At 39.4% G+C, this 12731-nt stretch overlaps 1 protein-coding gene across 3 annotated transcripts in view; it reads right to left on the bottom strand.

Annotated features, from left to right (window-relative positions):
- The window catches only part of ptbp3 (polypyrimidine tract binding protein 3), a 118943-nt gene that overhangs the window by 28714 nt on the left and 77498 nt on the right, over positions 1–12731 (bottom strand). The gene's annotated exons all lie outside the window — the stretch shown is intronic.

Here is a 12731-nt window from a genome sequence, read left to right as displayed (position 1 = left end):
CCCTAACATTTATGGAACATGCCCCCACAACTTCAAAGAGTATTCAGTTTAAAAACATTATGCTATAAATTCACAGCAGAACTGGAAGAACACATCAACAACACATAAATATGGCTCTTACACTGAAAACAATCAGATACCAAGCCATATCATTAGGTATGGGGCAGGATGGTTAAAACGCTTGGAGAGAGGTTTTCAAGTATCTTAAAGGAATAGAAAGAACTCTTTAATTTCGAGATTTCTGGAGCTTGGTGCCAAGACAACCAAAGGAATGACTCCCAATGAAGGAGCAATCAAAATCAGTGTTACAAGAAGAGTCAGAACTAGAGGACTAGAAATAAAAGAAATTGCAAGGCTCCTTGTAGAAGTATTTGCATCATATACAACTATGTGTGAGTGACAGAGTGGCCAATGGTGTGCTTTGTTCAAGACGGAACGCAAGGAAAAGCCTGGGAACTATAGTTCTGTGACTGACTGGCTGGATAAGTTGCTGGAAGTGATGAGGGCAGAGTGGTAGACATGGCTTACTTGGAATTTAAAGTCTGACGAGGTTTGGCATGATAAACTAATTAGTAAAGTTAGATCACATGGGATTCAGGGAGCTTGCCAATTGGATACAAAATTGGCTTAATGACACTACAATAATAGGAGGGCGTTTTTCAGACTAGAGGCCTGTGACCAACCGTGTTCTGTAGGAATCTGTGCTGGGTCCAGTTTTGTTGGTCGTTTATAGAAATGATATAGATGGGAATATAGAACGCAACGGTTAGTTAGTTTGTGAATAACACTAAAATTGGTGTTATAATGGACAGTGAAGGTTACCAAAGATTACAAAGAGATCTTAAACAATTGGGTCAATGGGCTGAAGAATGACAGGTGGAGTTTAATTTGGATGCGTGAGGTATTGCATTTGGTAAAAGAAAAAAAAAGTCAAGGCTTCAACAGTTAAAAGTAGGGCTTTGTTAGTGTTAAAGAACAGGAACCTCAGATCTCAGGTACATAACTTTTTGAAGTTTGTCACAAAGATAGGGTGGCTAAGGCAGTGTTTAGCTGCATTGCTCAGACTTTTGAGTATAGAAGTTGGAAAGCCATGTTGAGATCGTACAGAACATTGGTGAGGCATCTTCTCGAGGACTGTGTCCAGTTTTGGTCACTCAGATATAGGAAAGATATTAAGCTAAGGAGGGTTCGGAAGAAATTTACTAGGATATTGTCAGGAATGGAGGGTTTGCATAATATGTGGAGGCTGGTTAGGCTGGGACTTTTTTTCAGTGGATCAGAGGAGGTTGAGCAGTAGCCTTACATAGCTCTATAAAATCAGGGGGGGGGGGGGGGGAAAGAGAGTACAGGTAAGGTCAATGACAGGTGTCTTCCCCAGTGTGGGGTATTTCAAAAGACTGGAGGCATATTCTTAAAATGAGGGGAGAAAACGGAAAAAAAAAAAAAAAACACGAAGGGCAATTTTTTTTAAACAAAGTGGCTTGTGTGGAATTAAGCTCCAGAGAAAGGGGTGGATGTGGGCACAGTTACAAGTTTAAAAGTCACTTAGTTAAGTACATGTATAAGAAATGTTTGGAGGGATATGGGCGAACACAGGCAGGTGGGACCAGTTTGGTCTGGGATTTTTGTTGGCATGGACTGTTTGGACCAAAGGGTGTGTTTCCATGCTGCATGACTCTGACTGCAAAAAGCAGACAGTTCTGCTGTTGCACTAAAATAAGTGCCAAAACACAAGTGGCATCCAGGTATTGGCAAAAGAGGGGATCCAGATCATAGTTGGTCAGTGGAGACATTGAAAGCAGAAAAATGACAACACTAAATTCAAATAAAAGTCAGTTAAAACCACTACATCGACAATCCACAGATTATATACACACACACACACTAATCTTTTAGTGGGTGGTCTCTGCAGTTGGGACCAGCAAAACTAAGCAATGTGACCATATATTCACAGAGATGCTTATAAAAGCAACTAGGTCATTGAAAATTTCAACTTCAGAATCCAAGATCATGTCAAGCAACATCACAAAATAAAGAAATTATTCAATTACTAAAATAAACTCTCAATAGTTAACTATGACATGGAAGGAAATGCCCAATTGCAAATGAATAGAAACAGCTTGGCCTTTAAGGAATTCAAACAAATATCACATTATCAAAACTGACATGACTTATAAATGCTATTGGAATAAAACTAACAACATGAAGTTCCACATCAAGTCTCCTGCACAGTATATAGATTAAGGTGACCATGTGTACTTTAACTCCATCTATCTGCCTTGTTCCAAAACAATCTATTACCCTACCTGACAAGTCTAAGCAACTCAATTTCATAATTTAACCATAACCATTCCTGTGAATCAGCCCTTTCAGGGGGTGCTGTGCAAAATGTCGCACGAAAACAAGCATTTTTTGAAATGTTTATTCAATTTCTACAATACAATATTAAATAACACTACAACTGTTGTAACAAAAGTGCATCAGTAACAAATAATAAAACTTTTGGAAATGGAGGAAGGGGAATTGAATTACTCAGTCAATGGCATTCTTACCCGAGGTAAAGTAGTCCAATATACTGCACAAATGGCTCCTTCGAGACGTTGCAATTTTGGGCCAAAGTATTAGAATGTCTTAATTTTTTGATGACTGAGTTGTTAAGTAGTAGGTTGGTTGGAATTGAACCAATCATGAATGCATTATACCTGATACTGTTGTTGATTTAACGTCAAATTTCAAACATCAAATCCTGATGACATGATGAGAAGTTTACAATTTAGTGATAAGTACACACTGGAATTTCTAATTCATGCATACTGACCGAAATGATGATATTATCAGTTGAGCTGACCCTATGAACTTCCTTTGACCACGTGCCTTTCATGTGATATCCTGTACTGGCAAAAATTCATTATGAGTTAAGCTTCTTTTTTTTTTAAAAAGAGAGCGAAGGGAGAACCTGACTGTGAAAGTGAGGGAAGAAGAGTACTTTCCAGCACTGTTTTGGCCTTGGTGGTAGAATTCATGCACACTCTGCACCGGGCTAAAATCATTTCAACAATTTATATTGAGGGGCTCAGAGATGTCTAGGGAAATAGGCACATGTTACATCATAACCTGCATCCTACCAAAGATGAAGCACCAGTAATAAACAAACAGCATGAATAGGAATTTTAAGAATACAGAAATCTAAACACACAAGAAATCAGCTGGACCAAAGCAAAGGCAATAGAAATGCATGCGTTTCCTTTAGACCAACAATTAAAATTAAGAGGCCTGATACAGTGAAATTTGAATTTTAGTAAAATTGATAAAGGCTGTACAACTGGAAATGATAATGGTAAAAAGGAAGATTTAAGGGGACTTCATAAATTCCCAAAGAACAGAAAGAAAATGAATATAGTACTGGCCATTAATTCTTAAAATATGATGGAATTTGCCCCAATATCAGCAACTCACCAGGAAATCGAAAAGCTTTTCATTTTGACGACTTTGGCAACCATGTTGCACTTAACAGGTTTTAACATTTTAAAAAATAGATAGTTTGCCAAATCTGCTTCCTTTTCCTTTTAGAGACAGTAGTACAAAAGAGCCAAAAGAAAAATATTATGGAATAATTTTCTTTGGAATTTAATAAAGTTAATTCTGGAACAAAAACACTCACCACATCAGACGTCTATGGAAAGAACAGACAAATTATTCAGGCAAGAATCCGTTACTGGATCCATTGTCAATGAAATGCATTTAGCAAGGAATAAAACATCACACAAGAAAAGAAATTGGAGATGCTGTGATGTACTTAAGATTGGGGAAACAGATGATGACATTGTAACACTTATTTGCATGAGATAATGGGACATTGTCTTGACTGTGTCTTAATCACAGGCGAGACAGAATGCCTAAAACCTGAAGTTCAACGAGAGGCAAAAAGAACAAAGTACAAAAAGTTGTCACAGCAGGTTCTATGTCCAGCAGCCTGGGTGAAAGAAAATAAATCAGGTTGGCTCCCAGGCACGCAAACTATTTCACCACCTCGTTTTGATGCAGATTTCTGATCCCAAGTCTTAACTAGCTCTTTTTTCCACCAACAGTTTATATTCTCCATCTCAATACTGCACCACAGAAATAGGCCTTTCAGGCTAACTGATACATGGCTTGTGTTTAAGCTTCAAGATCTAAAAGTTGACGCTCTAAACTGAAAGGCGACCAATATTTACAGTATTAGGCAAGGACTTTTTAAAGCTGATTGGGGGCAAACGCTTACAGGTAAAGGGGCAGCTGTAAAATGGGACGCCTTCAGAAATGAGATAATGGGAGTTCAGAGACAGTATATTCCTGTTAAGGTGAAAGGAAAGGCTGGTAGGTGTAGGGAATGCTGGATGATTAGACAAATTGAGGTTTTGGTTGAGGAGGAAGCATATGTCAGGTATAGACAGCAGAAATCGAGTGAATCTTTAGAAGAGTATCAAGGCAGTAGGAGTATAGTCAAGAGGGAAATCAGGAGGGCAAAAAGGGGACAAACAGTTTTGGCAGATAGCAGTAAGGAGAATCCAAAGGGATTTTATAAATACATTAAAAGGACAAAAGGCTAACTCAGGAGCAAATAGGGTCCAAAGGCAGCGTGTATGGCGGTGGGTGGACAGGGGCAGATACTTTGCATCAGTCTTAAATTGTGGAGAAGGACATGGAAGATACAGAATATGGGGAAACAAATGGCGACATCTTGAAAAAGGTGGTGGTGCTGGATGTCTTGAAACACAAATAAATGGATGGGAAGATGGGAAGCGATTGCTGGGGCTCTTGGGAGATATTTGTATCATCAATAGTCACAGGTGAGATGCTAGAAGACTGGAGGTTGGCGAATGTGATGCCACTATTTAAAAGAACGGTGATAAGGAAAAGTCATAGCTATAGACCAGCGAGCCTGACATCAATGGTGGGCAAGGTGTTGGAGGGAATCCTACGGAATGATTTACATGTATATGGAAAGGCAAGGACTGATTGGGGGATAGTCAGCATGGGTTTGTGCATGGGAAATCATATCTCACAAACTTGATCGAGTTTTTTGAAGAAGTAACAAAGTGGATTGATGAGGGCAGAGCAGTAGATGTGATCTATATGGACTTCTGTAAGGCGTTCAACAACGTTCCCCATGGGAGACTGATTAGCAAGGTTAGATCTCATGGAATACAAGGAGAATTAGCCATTTGGAGACAACTGGCTCAAAGGTAGAAGACAGAGGGTGGTGGTGGAGGGTTGTTTTTCAGACTGGAGGCCTGTGACTAATGGTGTGGTACAAGGATCGGTCCAGTGCTTTTCATCATTTATATGATGAATTTGGGTGTGTACACAGGAGGTACAGTCAGTAAGTTTGCAGATGACACCAAAAATTGGAGGCGTAGTGCACAGCAAAGAAGGTTACCTCACAGTACAATGGGATCTTGACCAGATGGGCAAACGGGCTGAGGAATGGCAGATGGAGATTAAATTTAGATAAATGTAAGGTGCTGCATTTTGGAAAATGAGATCAGAGCAGGACTTACACACTGAATGGTAAGATCCTGGGGAGTGTTGCTGAACAAAGAGACCTTGGAGTGCAGGTTCATAGATCCATGAAAGTGGAGTTGTAGGTAGATAAGATGGTGAAGGCGGCATTTGGTATGCTTTCCTTTAGTGGTCAGAGCATCGAGTACAGGAGTTGGGAGGTCTTGTTGTAGGTGTACAGGACATTGGTTAGGCCACTTTTGGTATATTGTGCGCAATTCTGGTCTCTTTCCCATCAGAAGGATGTTGTGAAGCTTGCAAGGTTCAGAAATGATTTACAAGGATGTTGTGAGGGTTAAAGGATTTGAGCTATAGGGAGAGGCCGGGGCTATTTTCCCTGGAGCGTCAGAGGCTGAGGGGTGGCCTTATAGAGGTTCATAAAAATCATGAGGGGCTTGGATAAGATAAATCGATCTTTTCCCTGGGGTAGTGAAGTCCAGAATTAGAGGACATATGTTCAGCAAAATTTTGGCCGCTCACTTAACACGCCTATATCCTTTTGCAGTCCCAAGCTCCTCCCAATATTGTTCTTCTCTATCTTTATGAAGTTGACCTAATACAAAATACAATTATCAGCCTCGACTCTCAATGTTTTTGTTACTTTTTCTATTGTGATGGTAATTAAATGCCTCCTTCCTTTTTGCTTATCGTGTCTTCTGGAATTAAAAATGATAACGCCTCAAACATATCCTCCTTTCTCATGATTAATTTTCACACTCATCCTCAAAGCATGATCTTCAACTTTAGCTACTCTTGATTTTTGCATCATTACTACATCGTAGGAACTTTTACAAGTTTATACTTCTTGCTTGCATTTCTCATGCTCAAATTTCTCTTTCATTATCCTGTTAGTTATTTGTTGGTTTCTTAAATTTTTCCAGTCTAATGTCCTATTACTAATCTCTGTGGGGTTTAAAAACTTGCCTTATTTGATCACCCATCATCTCCTTAGTTAACTTCTCGAGAAGATCTTATTCTTCAACGGAATACATCTATTTTGAATTAGCAAATATCCTGCAACTGCCACTGCATCATGACCATCTTCCCGTTTAAGCCATCCATCCAGCCCGCTTGAGTCAACTCTGGACCACATACTCTTACAATTGTCCTTAAGATATTATTTACAGATCCACATTTCCTGGTCTCAAACTAAAAGGAAAATTCTTTCACATCATGATACTTTTTGTCTTGTCCAGAAGACCCTTTACTACATGGTCTTTAGTTAATCCTGTTTCATTACACATTCCCAGTTCCAAAACAGTCTGGGTTCTGGTGGATTCCAGGCTATGTTTTTCCAAGAAACTGTGCTGATACAATATTAACTCACTCTCTCAGCTACTTGTTCCAACTTGATTTGTGCAAAGTCTCCGGTGATGCTTGCAGTGAATTTCTTTCAAGCCCCCCATTATTACCTATTCTCTACTTTATCCTACCGTGCAGCCACTGTACAGGCAGACAAACTACTTCCACAGTGGTTACTTTGCAATTTCTCACCTGCGCTCTGCACAATCATGCTGCCTACTATTGCTCCCAAAATACTTTTTTTTAAAAAAAAGGCCTCACACCTCCATGCTGTCTCTCTTGACCGGAGGGTACAATATTAGGTCCACCTGCTGCGGGAACACTGATACCTTGAACTGTTTTTTTAAAATTTGTTTGGAGAATGTGTTTCACAGGCTGGGCCAGCAATCACTGCCCCATCCTTAACTGCCCTCCCGTAGGTAATTGTGGTGAGCTGCTACTCTGAGCCACTGTAGTCCATGTGGTGTAGGTGGGCCCACAAAGCTTTAGAGAGGAAGTGCCAGGATTGAGCAAGCAAGAAAGGCAATATATTTTTAAATCAGCAGAGCAGTACTTGAGAAAGCACATATCTTGCCACATAGCTGCTACCCATGTTCTTCTATATCCTATCAAAGCAGCCTTGATGTATTGTTTACATACATCTTGAAGATAGCACACACTAATGCCATTACCAAGAGTCAGAGGTGGATAAAGTAATTGTTTATGGGTTGGCTGGCCAGCCCTGGATAGTGTCAAGTTTCATAACTGCTGTTGAATCTGCACTTCCACTGCTTCTCACTCCTGCTTGTGCCTTGTAGAGAGTGGACATGCTTCAGGGAGTCAGATGGTGAGATGATCACTGCAGACTACCCAACTTCAAACTTGAAGGCACTGTATTTATAGGGCTAGTCCAGTTCAGTTTCTGATCAATGATAAGCCACATGAGTTGAAAGTGGGGCTGAGAAATTGCAATATCATTGAATGCCAGAGTGGTGGGGAGATTTTACCTTGCTGGCACTCCTGTGATGTGACTATGACTTGCCAGCACAAGCCTGGATATTGTCTATGTCTCACTGCATTTGAATATGAACTGCTTTTACACTTTGCGATTCCAATGTATTCCTGGCAACCGCCCACAGTCTACTCTAAATTTGAGGTCATTTAAAAATATTTCTCCCTTGTTTTAATGTACTCAAAGTCTCTTTCTCTTATCACTCATTTCATTTCAACTTCTACAGCCTCATCAAGGCTGCTTCCATAGATATAGAAGAACATGGGTAGCAGCTACGTGGCAAGACATGTGCTTTCTAAACTACTGCCCTGCTGATTCAGAAATATATTGCCTCTCTTGCTGGCTCAAGCCTGGGAATCCCTCTCTGAAGCTTTGTGGACCCACCTACACCACATGGAATACAGTGGTTCAAGGTAGCAGCTTACCACAATTACCGTGGCTGTTTACCTTCTCTTTCCCTTGGTCAAGATTCCTTTTTGTTAAACTGTACATGAGTTATACTCAGCAATTCTGAAAATGGATCTACACCTGATATATTACTACGTCTGTGTGCGGAAAAGAGAAATTTACTGAAAACAATATCAACTTAATTTGGGATTTAGGCTACAGCATCTCATTTTTAAAAAGGATCCCAACCACATTGAAAGGCAATCAATGCAGTAACTTTTGAGTAACTGCAGAAACTTGAAAAAAGTGGTTAAAATCATATAACACTGCAAAAGACAGGTGTAAAATAATCAGGATAATAGAAAATCTATTTCATTCTGGCAGACCAAACATGAGTGACAAAATCTTCAACTTTGAAGTGTAAAAACTAAAAATAAATTACAACTAGTGACAATGCTGCCCCTTGGCTTCAGATGTTTCTTGCCTGAACTTTTTACTGCCATTAAGGCAGTGTGTTGAATTTGCCTTTTGCCAAGAGAGAAGTGTGCGCACATGTGTGTGTATGAGACATTGACGGGATTGTAAAAGCTTTGTTAAGTTAGAAAAAAATCAGCCAGATTATAAGTTATTCTAAATACCGTTTTCTTGTGTTCATGTTTCATCTGCAAATGCTTAAATAAATTGTTTTGTTTAAAGCAGAGAGGCTTCACCAGCTGCATCACTTCTCAGATATCCATATTACAACTGCCTTTATAAAAAAAAATTTGGCCTGAGCTACCTTTTGAAAACATTTTGAGGGGGTCTGGCCTGGTTCCCCAAGACTCTGCCTCAGATCGGTTTCTAAATTTGAAAATCCAAATTCCTGGTTCGAAAACATTGTCTCCAGTACTTGGATTGCAAATGTTAGGAAACTCTAGGATGCAGCACAAACAATTCCAATGTGATTCGACAATGATGCAATGGTTTGTTTACAGTTAGGAGATGCAGGGGGAAAAGAGTGACACGCATTGAAACACCATTCCATATCCTTTAACATTCTTTGAAATATCACCCAACTGACCATTCTTCATTACAGATCCATGACAGCAGGTGGCATCAGATGCAGGACGTATTGTTGCCAGATCCAGTAACATCCATGAGCATTTACTATTGGGCTTCAGGAGAGAATTTTTCTCTTCTCCCAGTGACTCATCACTAACTCAGCTGTGTAGACAGGTGCTTCCTCAGAATCAAAGGAGTGAATCTGGACCACTCTTAGCTGATGTAATTCTGTGACCAAATGACATGGTGCACGTGCCATTAGTTTATTGCAAGTATCAATATATCGAATGTTGCTCCTAAAATTACCTGCTCATGGAGTTGATAAGATCTCTTACTTGGCACTACGATCCTTCATTTACAGTAAACAGAACATATATAAATATATAACACTAAGGCCATACATGAAGTGAATTTGAAAAGTGAAGTCTGCTGGTGCTGATGCAGATTATTCAGTGAACAGTCGAATCTGCAAGTGCTCTGGTCTGTGCAGAAATAATGGAATTAAATCAAGAATATTGTCATTTCAAGTCTGATTCAGGGACAGAGAGCAGGGGAATGGGGGGTAGAATGTTCAATGATGACAGCAAATAAACTGATTCAGGTTCACCTTCTGATGTTTTTCAATTGATTCAAGTTGGAACTGATCACGTTTTAAAGGAAAAGGATCGGGTTCTATTGAGTTATTTGCTAAGTGAACATATTAGAAATAGTACACAGCACCTAAACAACAATATCATTCCAGCAGTGCACCCCAAAAAAAAACCCAGTAAATAATATGTTTACGAAGGCAGTTAGAGAGAAATTGGAAAAACATTGTTCTTGACTGGTTTGCAAACTGACTAGGCTTGTGCACTTAATGCCAAGTAGCAGAAGTGTGTTCAGGTTCAGTAAATATTGTTTCAGATGATCCACAGCAATGTATATTCCAATTTGCTGAAGTACAATTAAACAAGACAACAGAAAAGACTACCTGCAAGTGTATGTGCAGTTACTTTCATAATTGCTGTGTCATCAAGTGTCAGGTAACAAACAGAAATACCCTGCTAAAACTAGAAATTAACAAACTATTTTAACTAATAACTGCACATTTTGTGCATTCAGTCAAAAAATCCAAGACGCAAGTGGTGTCCAACATTTGAACAGATTTCCCTAGTTCACTGCTGTAGGATCGCCCCAACTCAAGGATGAAAATGACAGAACTATCAAGATATGTTATCTCAATCAGTTAGCAGAATTAGATAGGAGATTTTCACTGCAGCTTTTCCTGTGATTAGCCACAGGTTTGTTTGTTTTACAATTTATGGCCTTTCCAAAAATGTTACATAGAACATGGATAATAACAGGTGAAGAAGAGTAATAGCAATAATATTCCAGCCATCACAGAGTGCAACGTAATAGAAAAACACTTGCTTTCCGGTCAGTAAATTATATTTAAAGAATGTGACATTGCATAATTTGGACACATACACACCATGTGACAAAACACGTGTAATTTTTCAAATTCATTTTTGTGGGATAAGCACTTTGCTGGCTGGACAGTATTCATTGTCCATCCCTAGTTGCCCTTGAGGTGGTGGTGGTTAGCTGCCATCTTGAACAAGTGCAGCCCATCTGTTGTGGGCTGACCCATAATGCCCTTAGGGAGGAATTCCAGGAGTTTGACCCAGTGACAGCAAAGTAACAGCAACATCTCCAAGTCAAAGTGGTGAATGGCTGAGAAGGGAATGAGCAAGTGGTGGTGTTCCCATGTATCTGCTGCCTTTGTCCCTCAAAATGGAAGTGGCCGTGGGTTTGGAAGTTCATGTCTCAGGATCACTGGTGAATTTCTGCAGTGGACCTTGTTGATAGCACTCACTGATACTGCTGAGCATCAGTGGAAGAGGGAGTGGATGCACTGCCAATCAAATCATTGAAGAAGCTTGGCACTGTCCAAGACAAAGTTACTGGAACTGCATCCGACCAGGCAAATGGGGAGTACAGAATCAAATAAAGGGGATATGCTGATTTGCATGCCCTGCAAGGAGTGCTGCACATTGTTTAAGACAGATAGACAGCTGTCTGCATTAATACTTGAGGGATATAAAGTAGAATACAGCCACAGCTTAGTAAAGGTTTTCCTGCAAAGCCCAAGTCCAGTGTCTCAGAAGCTACACCACCATTTAACTAAAAAAAGCAGTTGGCAGAATCTTTAAAAGGTGAGGTATAAAGGAAACTCAGCTCAGGGAGGACCTGTGCTCAGAAGCTCTTCACTCAACCAAAGTGAAAAATAAAAACATTCTTATATTTAATTCTAAATGTAGAATTAGTTTGAAAATGACAAGCCTTCAAATGAATGTACCTTCTTTAAGCCAACAAAATTAATTAGTTAATCGTGCAATTTGAAATATTGTTTTGGAAGTAGTCAGCTTGTATCAAAACGGCAAAAACAAAGACTAAAAATCAAAATCCTTCAAATCTTGATTTGTTTGTAGCCTTGGATGCACAACGCTGCAATAACTGATCATAGCTGTACGTGAAAAATAAAGGTTACCTACAATTCATGTGAAGTGGTTTCAAAAAGAGTGTTCAGTTAAATCTCATTTAACAGATGTCAGCTAATTCCTGTCATGTGATGAATTTCCAGAATTAAAAGTTAAACAAACAACATTTTTTCCACTGACAGTTAGTGTGCTCTTGAGGCACAACAGAACATACTTAAAACCAGCTGAACTACTTTGAGGTTTGTTTTTAGTCCAGTGTGACTCCATTTTAAAACCAACATTCATTGTACACATCAAGCCTCATTTTCTGGGCCACTCCCAGGGCATGAATGCAAACAAGAATTTCAAAGACAAATCATGCCTGCTTATTCACTTTCTAAATAGCTGCAGCCTATCAGTTGTTCATAAAGGCAAATTATATTTGATAGCATATTAGAAACATACAATTAAAGTACATATGAAATTATAAAAACATACAGACTTAGAGGTGTCAAATTCTGCTTTGTTGTCTGGGTTGTCATCATGCAACAAAAAAAAGTTTCACTTTCACAATTTTTTTCTACTGCCAGGTTTTTAACTTGGCTTCATGCCAACTGTTTGCTATTAATTCAGAAGGCAATTGAGAACCACCTCCAATTGTTTTAATGCTGACACCATCAATAAAGTTCAACATTACATAAAACATATGTAGAATGTGCACAGAAACGACTTGACTAATCAAGTCCTTGTTAGTGCTTACACGCCGTTTGAGCCTTACCCTTTTGACATTCATGTAACCTGATCAGCATAGCCTTCCAATTCACATGCATAGCAGTTACCCTTTCAATTCATCTCTTATTTGGCCAATTATCTGGGTAAAGCAGATTACCCAGAATTATTAGATTAGATTACTTACACAGACCCTTCAGCCCAACAAGTCCACACCAACCCTCTGAAAAGCAATCCACCCCTACACATTTACCCCTTCACCTGACACTACGGGCAATTTA

Source organism: Hemiscyllium ocellatum, chromosome 2 (genome assembly GCF_020745735.1).
Source record: "Hemiscyllium ocellatum isolate sHemOce1 chromosome 2, sHemOce1.pat.X.cur, whole genome shotgun sequence".
NCBI lineage: Eukaryota > Metazoa > Chordata > Chondrichthyes > Orectolobiformes > Hemiscylliidae > Hemiscyllium > Hemiscyllium ocellatum.
Note: the sequence above shows the minus strand (reverse complement) of the source record. Positions and strands in the feature narration are given on the sequence as shown.